Source organism: Humulus lupulus, chromosome 3 (assembly GCF_963169125.1).
Source record: "Humulus lupulus chromosome 3, drHumLupu1.1, whole genome shotgun sequence".
Taxonomy (NCBI): Eukaryota; Viridiplantae; Streptophyta; class Magnoliopsida; order Rosales; family Cannabaceae; genus Humulus; species Humulus lupulus.
The window spans coordinates 226,847,085-226,857,531 of record NC_084795.1 but is presented as its reverse complement, the minus strand read 5'-3'; the positions used below and the strand labels follow the sequence as shown (position 1 = coordinate 226,857,531).

General features: G+C 39.2%; 1 non-coding gene across 1 annotated transcript; it reads right to left on the bottom strand.

The window, feature by feature from the left end:
• Nucleotides 1-8,569: 8,569 nt before the first annotated feature.
• LOC133827960 (small nucleolar RNA R71) lies at nt 8,570-8,676 on the bottom strand. Its single transcript, XR_009890608.1, has one exon. It is a non-coding gene; the product is annotated as a small nucleolar RNA R71 (small nucleolar RNA).
• Nucleotides 8,677-10,447: the final 1,771 nt, after the last annotated feature.

The window sequence follows — 10,447 nt, the reverse complement described above, 5'->3', positions numbered from 1 at the left end:
CCCCTGACACCTAGACCACTGCTGGTCCTGATAGGTGGGGTCGGTGTGTCCACGGTGGCCGCCATGGCGGTAGTGAGGCTTGGCGAAGTTACCCAGAGTGTGCTAGATCCAGGAAGTACCATCTGGGCGAATGTCAGGCGAAAGTATGCTACTTGTGCGGGGTGATTGAGCATATCAAGAAATTTTGTCCAACTTTGAAGAAAGAGGAACTAAGGAAGGCATACAGCTTGACTCTAGCTCGAGTGTTCGCCTTGACATAGGCAGAGGCTGAGGCTAGTCCCTCGGTGGTGACAGATCAGCTTTCTAGCGTTGACACTCCATATAGTGTATTGATTGACTCTGGCACTACACATTCATTATTATACTGTGGGGTTTGGGACTATATTGCCTACAGGGGAACTGGTAGTTTCTAGGTGATGGGTTAGGTCATTGTCAGTGATGTTGGACAATAGGGAACTATAAGTAGATTTTATTGAGTTGGGGATGGATGACTTTGGCGTGATCTTGGGAATGGCATGGGGACTATAGAATGCAAGAAGAAGATGGTGACATTTAAGCCAGTGGGTTAAGACCCCTTTGTTTTTGTTGGTACTATGCATGGACCCTGCATTCCTATGATATCAACATTGAGGGCTAGACACCTATTACAAGGAGGTTGTATAGGGTTCCTATCTAGTGTGGTGGACACCACTAGGGTCATGCCAGTGGGACTAGGGGAGACCAGATTGGTATGTGAGTTTTTGGATGTGTTCCCTAAGGACTTACCATGATTGTCGCTGCATCCAATGATCGAGTTCGTCATTGAGTTAGCGCCAAGTACAGAACTAATGTCGAGGGCAGCATACAGAATGGCTTCGACAAAGTTGAGGGAGTTGAAGGTACAATTACAGGAATTATTAGACCTGGGATTTATCTGACCTAGCTTCTCACCATGGGGTTCTTCAATTTTATTTTTGAAGAAGAAGGATGGGACCCTGAGGATGTGTATTGACTACAGGGAGTTGAACAAGTTTACTAACAAGAACAAGTACCCACTACCAAGGATAGACGACCTGTTTGATCAACTGTAGGGTAAGACAGTATTGTCGAAAATTGATCTTCGATCTAGTTATCACCAGCTGAGGATCAAGGATGAGGATATTTTGAAGACGACCTTTCACATGAGGTACGGGCATTACGAGTTCCTGGTCATGCATTTGGGTTGACCAATGCCCCAACAACATTTATGGTTTTGATGAACAGGGTGTTCAAGGATTATTTAGATCAATTCGTAATTGTCTTCATCGATAACATCCTGGTTTACTCCCGTTTAGAGGCAGAACATGAGAAGCATCTTTGATTGGTGTTGTAGAGATTAAGGGAGCACCGATTATATGCTATGCTTAAGAAGTGCTAGTTTTTGCTACCACAAGTGACATTCCTTGGTCACATTGTCAGTGGACACGGGATTAAGGTAGATCTGCCAAGGTAGAAGCAGTTAGAGATTGGATGTGGCCAAGGAATGCCTCGAAGGTTAGGAGTTTCCTTAGGTTGGAGGGGTATTACAGGCGATTCGTTGAAGGATTCTCGAAGATTGTTGCACCATTGACGAAGTTGACGCAGAAGAATCTGAAGTTTGTGTGATCAGACAAATGTGAGAGTAGTTTCCAAGAATTGAAGCGGCGATTGATCACTGCTCCAATGTTGAGTCTTCCTTTAGACGAGGATAAGTTTGTGGTGTACTGTGATGCATTGAGACTAGGGTTAGGATGTGTGTTGATGCAGAGTGAGATGGTCATTGCCTACATATCGCAGCAGCTGAAGGAGTATGAGCAGCGGTACCTTACCCATGACTTGGAGTTAGCAGTGGTGGTATTTGTACTGAAAGTGTGGCAGCACTATCTATATGGAGAAAAGTGTGAGATATTCATTGATCATAAGAGCTTGAAGTATTTCTTCACCCTAAAGGACCTAAACATGAGACAGAGACGTTGGATGGAGTTGGTAAATGATTATGACTGTGAGATCCCATATCACCTAGGGAAAGCCAATGTAGTGGCTGGCGCTTTGAGTCAGAGAAGCCCAAGACTTATTTTTTAGCTCGAAGCAGATATCGAAGGAATTGGTAGAAGACATGACCAAAGCAAAGATAGAGTTGGTGGTAGGCCGGTTGGCCAATATTACTTTGTAGTCCACCCTCTTGGAGAGAATAAAAGAGGGCCAGATGAGTGATACACAGTTGAAGAAGTTTAGGGAGGATGTCCTAGATGGTGTAGCTAAGGACTACTCCATTATAGAGATGGGTCTATTGAGATACAAGGATCAGATCTATGTTCCGATGGACATAGGTATTAGATGAGATCCTCGATGAAACTCATACCACACCGTATTCCTTACATTCAGGCACCACGAAGATGTATCGGGATCTGAGATCTATGTATTGGTGGCCTGGGATGAAGAAGGGTGTGGTCGATTATGTAGCAAGAGGTCTAACCTATTAGTGGGTGAAGGCTGAACACCAGCGGCCAGCGGAGTTATTATAGCAGTTAGGTATTCCCGAGTGGAGGTGGAAAGACATTTCTATGAACCTTATAGGAGGCTTGCTCAAGACAGTGGGGCAACATGACTCAGTATGGGTGATAGTGGAATATACCAAGTTAGCTCACTTTCTTCCAGTGAGGACAAACTATAATGTGGACTAGTATTGTAACGACCCAAAAATATTGTTAAGGCTTAAGGGCCTTGATTAGTGTGTCGGGAGGGCACAATTGGAAGTTATGTGAATTAATGGTGAAAATGCATGATTATGTGATAAGCATGCTTATATGATTAATTATTTGGATATATGTGATGCATGACTATGTGTATTAGTATGCATGTAGGCCCTGGTTAAGTTATAAGGGCATATTTATAATTTTGGCCCATTGAGGGCATAAATGTAAATATCTATGATAAATTATTGGGACCACATTATTATGTGGATATATTTGTAGTTTGTGGCTCAAGGCAATCCTAGTGAGTGGTTTAGCAGAACAGTCACAGCGAGGATTTATACCCAGCTCGGGGTGAGTCTAGGGGTATTTCTGGGAATTTATAGAGTATATTGGAGACTATTTTATATTGAGAAATAGAATTGGTGATTAGTTAGGTATCAGGAAGTAAGCGGTAAATATTAAAGACACTCGAGGAATTAGTGGGAATTGGGAGTAATGACCAAAGTGTCCTTAGAGAGATTTAAATGTTTAATTATTTTTGGGAGGGCAATGTGGTCATTTGGCTTACTAAGGGTAACCCAAAGCTTATATTCTGCTTTATGGTATTAGTGGAAGTTGTAGAAAGACTCAGAAACTAAAGGAAAAGAAAAGAAGAAGGAAGGAAAGAAAAAAAAAACACTTGGAGTTATCACTTTCTCTCTCTCGGTTGGGTCATCTCTTCACCATTTCTAGAGGAATTTGAAGCTGTAACTTCTGAGGGAGTCACAGATAAGCTTTGGAACCTTGATCCTAGAAGAAGTTGTAGAGGGTTAGCTGGGATTAACCATCAAATTAAGGTAAGGCTTAAAGAGTTTAGTCTGAGTTTTTCTGGTTTTGATGAGTTTTGTTTGAATTGAGTTTTGGATGGGAATTGTAGGGAGCTAATCTTGAAGAATTGAGGAGCTAAATGCTGGAGGGATACTAAGGGTAACCCAAGACCGAATTCCCCATTTGAGGTAAGAAATTTTGAGCTTGAACACTTGAATTTCTGGGTTGTTCTGGTTTTTTGGTTGCGTTCTTGAGTCTTGGAGTCAAATCTTGTTTTCTTTGTTTAAAGGTGCATGTCAATATTTTTTGGGTTGTTGGGCCATTTGGGATGAGATGTAGTGATTGGTAGGCTTGCTTTGAAGTATAGATGAGGTTTGGAAGGGTTCCAAGGGGTTTTGGTTCAAGAAAATCGAAGAAGGAAAAAACAGGGAGTTGTTGGTTTGTGACTAGCACTGTAGCGCTAGCCTTTGGGTGCTACAGCTCTAGGCTTGGGTTTCCTGGCACTTTTGGTTATGCATGTAGCACTATAGTGCCTTCTCTGAAGCGCTGTAGCGCTACCCTGTCTCCAGAAGTGGGTTTTTGGGTTATTTCTTAGGGTTTTCGCCCGGGGGCTCGGGGTTTGATTCCACCACCCCGTTTGATGGAATCAGGGCTTCCCAAGGGCTCGGGATTGGTCCTAAGGTTAGGTTTTGGTATTGAAGTTTAGTGATGGTCCTAATTTGTGGCTGTGACTAGGTGTATGCCATGGTTCGGACGAGATCGTGCTTGAGAGTTGACTTCGTTGAGCAAATCTAGTGGAATCAAAGGTAAGAAAACTGCACTCGGTTATGTGTTTGTGATGGGACTAATGGCTCCCTATATCTGTATGATGTCATAGATGGTATTATGCCATAGGACATGTGATAATCGACCTAAGGATGCTGTAAATAATATTTGCGCACAAGGCGCAGCTCAGCCACTGGTAGCTGAGGACTGCTTAATATTCACTGAGCTCGGTTTAAGCGGGCCGGAGTCAGTGGGATAAACAGAGGGTGCGGTGTAAGGGCGTTAACCCTGGTTATCATATCTGATTTGATTATCGATATGAAATGATGTACTTAGTATGTTGAATACTTGATTAATGTGAATATCTGGTATGTTGAGTATATGAGTATACTGTATGGGTTATCTGGTTGTTTGTTTGATGATTATGCTCTGTAATTGTGTGTTTCTTGCTGGGCCTTGGCTCATGGGTGCTACGTGGTGCAGGTAAAGGCGAGAGCAGAGTGGACCAGTCCTGAGTTGGAGAGTTTGGGGCTCAATGTACATTGTCAGCTGATCGGCCGTCATGGCCGAGGAGTGATACAGGATGGGGAGAACCTAAATGACTATTTTGCCCTTATAGTGGCTAGTAGCCGTACTTATGTCCTCAAGTTTTTTGTAAATTGTATTACTTTTGGGATCCCATGTACTAAAATGTTTAAATATAAAAAAAATGTAGCTTTTGAGACCAAAATCTTTTAACCCTAGTTCAACTGTAGTTTTAGTAACACATTTCTAATTAATTGACTTGATTAGCAATTCTTGCACCTTTATAAACACACAGTGTAACGATCTTGGCTATCCAGGGCGTTACAAGTATCCATAGGGTTTCGAAACCTGTAGTAACGGACCGGGATCCCATTTTTACGTCCAAGTTTTGGGGTTGCTTACAGAAGGCTATGGGGACTCAGTTAAAGTTTAGTACAACCATTCATCCTCAGACAGACGGATAGTCTGAGAGGATGATTCAGATACTGAAGGACATGCTTAGGGCATGCGTATTGGATTTTGAGGTGTCTTTGAGTAAGTATCTTCCGTTGATTCAATTTTCATACAAGAACAGTTATCAATCGACGATTGGGTAGGTCCAAATGGATTTTGTATGGAAGGAAATTTATGTCGCCCATTGAATTGGAAGAGATGGGGGAAAGGAAGTATTTGCATCCAGAGACTGTTCAAAACACTAATGAGGCTATTGAGAAGATTAGAGCCCGAATGCTCGCCTTACAGAATAGACAGAAAAGTTATGCTGACCCTAAGCATAGGGACGTGGAGTTCCGGGTAGGGGACCACATATTTTTGCTAGTCTCACCACTGCAGGGTGTAAATAGGTTTGTGAAAGAGGGCAAGCTGAGCCCTAGGTTCGTGGGACCTTTTGAAATCCTTGAGAGGATTGGGCAGGTAGCCTATAGGTTGGCTCTGCCCCCGTCATTATTGAGAGTTCATGATGTATTTCACATCTCGATGCTTAGAAAGTATGTGTCAGATACGACCAATGTATTGGGATATGAGGATCTGGAGCTACAGACGGATTTGTCTTATGAGGAGCGACAAGTTCGGATTCTAGACAAAAAAGACAAAGTTCTAAGGAACAAGACGATTCCTCTTGTTAATGTCTTATGGAGGATTAACAAGGTCGAGGAAGCGACTAGGGAGCTGGAGTCGGTTATGCGGGATCAGCATCCCGAGTTATTCAGGTAAATTTTGAGGATGAAATTTTTAGTAGGAAGCGATAGTTGTAACGTCCCAAACTTCTAATAAGGCTTAGTTCCTTGATTAGTGTGTCGGGAGGGCATAATTAGATATAAATATATATATATATATGTGGAATTAATTAATTAAATGTGTGACTAGGTGGCATACATGATTTATATGTGTATTAAATATGCATGTGTGCCCATTTTTATTAATAAGGGCATATTTATAGTTTTGATTATATGTGTTAAATGATATAGACAACATTATTATGTGGATATATTTGCGATACTTTGCTTGAGGCAATCCTAGTGCGCGGATAGTGAGCGGATTAGCTAAATAGTCACAACGGGGGTCAAATACCCAGCTTGGGGTGAGCCTAGGGGTGTTTTGGGAAACATAGTGCGTATTCAGGGTTTATTGGTGGTGGATAGTTTAAATGATTATTTGGGTATGTTAGGATTAATTGGGAATTCATTGGGCTACTTTAGGATTAGCGGGAGAAGTGGCAAATGATGTTTTTTCCCTTGGGGGCATTAAAGAATAAGGTTATGATCAAGGGGCATTTTGTTCCTTTTGATGCCAAGGGATAACTTAGGAAGCTTGAGGAACAGTTAGGAACACTTAGAATACTCTCACACTTTCCCTCAGATCTCTCTCTCTCTCTCTCTCTCTCTCTCTCTCTTGTTTCCTTCTCTCTCACTTCCATTGTTGAGGTTTTTGAAATTGTAAGGGGAAGGCATTGAATTTTCTGAAATTTAAGGCAAGGATTTTTGGGGATTGAAGCTCAATGGAACCTGAGAGCTTCTATACATGAGGGGAGCAACTAAGATTAATTCAACCAAAGTAATTTGAAGTATAAGTTTTCAGTTTTCTTACTGTTTTAAGTTTTGGAGGTTCATGTTGAATTCTTAATTTCTAGGAGGTTTTTGGTTAAGTTTTTAGATTGTTGTACTGTTCTGAGTGTAACATTGAAATGTGGTGATAACTTCATTTTAACATCATTTTAGGATGTATTTTTGTGGTAATCTTGAGTATTTATGCGTGTTTTGAGCAAGATTACGCTTTTGTTTGTCTTTGTTGTAGGATGGTGCGATGAATCATGAGAATAATGAAAAAAGAAGTGAAAATGGTGGATAAATGAGGCTCTTGGTGATTGTTGGACTCAAAATAATGCTAAGGATAATTAAAAGATGGATTTTGATGAAGAGAAGAGTTGAAAGACCTAATATGAGAAAAAATTGAATTAGGGTCGCGACTTGGGCTTATGAGTCGTGACTTAAGGCGAAGTCAGAGAGGCATAGCTGCTAGATGGAATTAGTGTCGCGACTTGGACTTACAAGTCGCACTCAAGAGGAAAACAGAGGCTCAACTAAGGGAAAAATTGGACACGGGCCGCGACTTGATTATGTTTAAGTCGCGGCGCCTAAGGCTTTACACGAAAGCAAAAGTCTAAAAAAAACAGACACGGGTCGCGACCCGGAGAAGGCCAAGTCGCGGATTTAATTAAGTCATTAGGTTAGTTTTTTATTATGTTTTGAGAGAATAATTGTGATTCTTAGGCTAGTTATTCTGCAGTTTTATATTTTTCTTTCTTCTTTAAGTTTATGAATCTTATGTTTTTGAATCATTATTTTTTTTATTTAGTCATGTCTGATATGAACTAAACAATTTTTATCTAGGGTTTAATGTAGTCACTAGGATTTCTATCCAATTTAATTATGATGTTCTATTGATTTTTCTTCTCTATTCTAATCTATATAATGTATGTTTAATGCTAGTAAATACTTGATCAATATTTTCTTGATTTTATAATTTTGATTCAAAATTCAAAAGATGACAATTGAATATGCTATCATTATATAGACATAGGTTGCATATTGGACGAAAGTACCTGTATGACTTGTGTAGTAATTAGGTTTCCATGCTTAATGCCTTCAATATGTTTAAGTTTATCATAGAGATGTAGAAAACCTGCATATAGGTTGAGATCTTATATCTTGAAAAAGAATAGGAATCAATTTAGGTTAACCTGCTATTAGAATAGGAAGAAAGAAATCTATAATTGATTAATAAAACTAGTAGAATGAAAATTTTATGAAATTAACACGCTAGGTCTTTTTAATAGTGATTTTAAATCTTTTAATTAGTTGTTTTTGTTCAAAGTTATTTTCAATTTTAAAATTAAATTCAAAAATCAAAATTTTTGGTTGCCAAATAGAAATTAAAAAAACAATTGTTGATAATTGGAAAACAGTTTTCGTGGGAACGATACTCTACTTATCATATATTACTTGAATCGGTTGTGTGCACTTGCGTATAAATATATTTTCGCGATCAAGTTTTTGGCGCCGTTGCCAGGGAAGAATCTGTCGCGATCAAGAAAACTCTATACTTACTTGGGAAGATTTGGCTCAGAAGTTTCTTGGTAAATATTTCCTCCTGCCAAGTTATCAAGCTTTTTGCACCGTTTCCGGGGAAGAATCTGTCTCGATCAAGCAAACTCTATACTTACTTCGGAAGATTTGGCTCATAAGTTTCTTGGTGTATATTTACTTCCTGCCAAGTTAGCCAAAATAAGAGGAGAGATTAACAACTTCCATTAACTGGATGGGGAGTCTTTGTATGATGCATGGGAATGATTTAAAGAGTTGCAAAGGAAATGCCCACATCATGGAATAGAGAAGTGGCTGCTAGTTCATACTTTTTACAATGGTTTGGGAGGGCAATATAAGGACAATTATAGATGCAACATTAGGAGGAGAGTTTATGAGAAAAAGCGCTAATGAAGCATATGAGCTTCTGGAAGAGATGGCTATGAATAATTATAATTGGCCTACTGAGCTTGAGAATAAGAAAGTAGCAGGAGTCATAGAAGTTGATCCAATAATGCTATTGACCGCTCAAGTAGTATCTCTAACCAAACAATTGTAGCAAACTAATCTCGCCGCACAAGAAATGAATGTTCAAAATGTCGTGAGTTGTGAGATTTGTGGAGCAAACTAATCTTGCCACACAACAATGCTCGAACACGGCTAGTTGCTCAACAAATGTGAACAATATGCCCTTGGAACAGGCATAAGTTATAGGTAATTTTTTAAGATCTGCACAACATTTACTCAAATTCCTATTCTCCTGCTTGGAAAAATCACCCTAATCTGTCTTGGAAAAATAATCAAGGGTTACAACCACAATATCCGCATTACCCACATCAACAACCCCCTCATCAACCAACTTATGGATTACATTTGAGACCATATTATGATCTAAACCCACGCCCATCTCATCCACCACCACATCCTCAAATGAACCCACCAAGAAATTAGCCAGACCAATCAAACCAATTCATGACAGAGACAAGGTCTTCAATCAGCAGTTTGGAGACAGAAATATGTCAATTGACTAAAAAAATTTCTAATAGACATCAAGGGAATCTACCTAGTTCCACAGAGGTAAATTCTAAAGAAAAATTTTAAGCTGTCACTTTGAGGAACGGGACTAAGTATGATGGACCTATAGTGGATGAAAAAGGGAAAAATACAGAGAATCAACAAGTTACTAGTCATATAAAAGAGGAGGTTACTGAGGACATTCCAAAAACAGAAAAACCAAAATACACTGATCCTGCACTAAAGATTCCATATTCTCAACGGTTTTGAAAGGCTAATCTTGACAAACAATTCTCCAAATTCCTTGATGTATTTAAGAAACTTCACATTAAAATCCCTTTTGCAAAGGCTTTAGAAAAAATGCCTAGTTATGTGAAGTTTATGAAGAGATATTGTCTAATAAAAGGGAAATGGAGGATTATGAAATTGTTGCATTAATGTAAAGTCCCATAATGTTTACTTAGTTAGCTAGTTAGTAGTAGTTGTAGTATTTTAGATTTCGTGGATTTGGTTCAAACCGGGACTTAGTTGGAAACTCCTAGCAATAGTTATGGATTTTATAAGTTTAAACTATAGTTTAAGAATATTAATTATAACATAAGGTGTGATTAATATTGCTGGTCATAAATATGATATTTATTATAACCTAAGGTTTAGATAGAGCCAATAGGAATATGACACTTGTCATAACCATGATTATTAAGGAATTAAGTATTTTAATGATAAAATAAGGAAATATAAGCTTTAGTATTCACCAAAAACTGTTAGGGTCGTAGTTTGACTCAGTCAAAGTAGTTATCGAACTTCAATTATGCTGAAAAAGAGCAATTACGTGTGTTAAAATATTCACGTATGCCGATATATCGCAGCACTGGAGCCGATATATCGCCTGACGAAGGATACGAAAAACACGTTGACGATGCACGAATGTACAAATGGAGGCTCGGGACTAGGGCAGAACCAATATATCGCCACATAGGGGCGATATATCGCCCTAATTATTATTATTTTTTATTTTTGTTTTTAATTTTCAAATCAAGCCTTGACTCCTTAGACCTACTT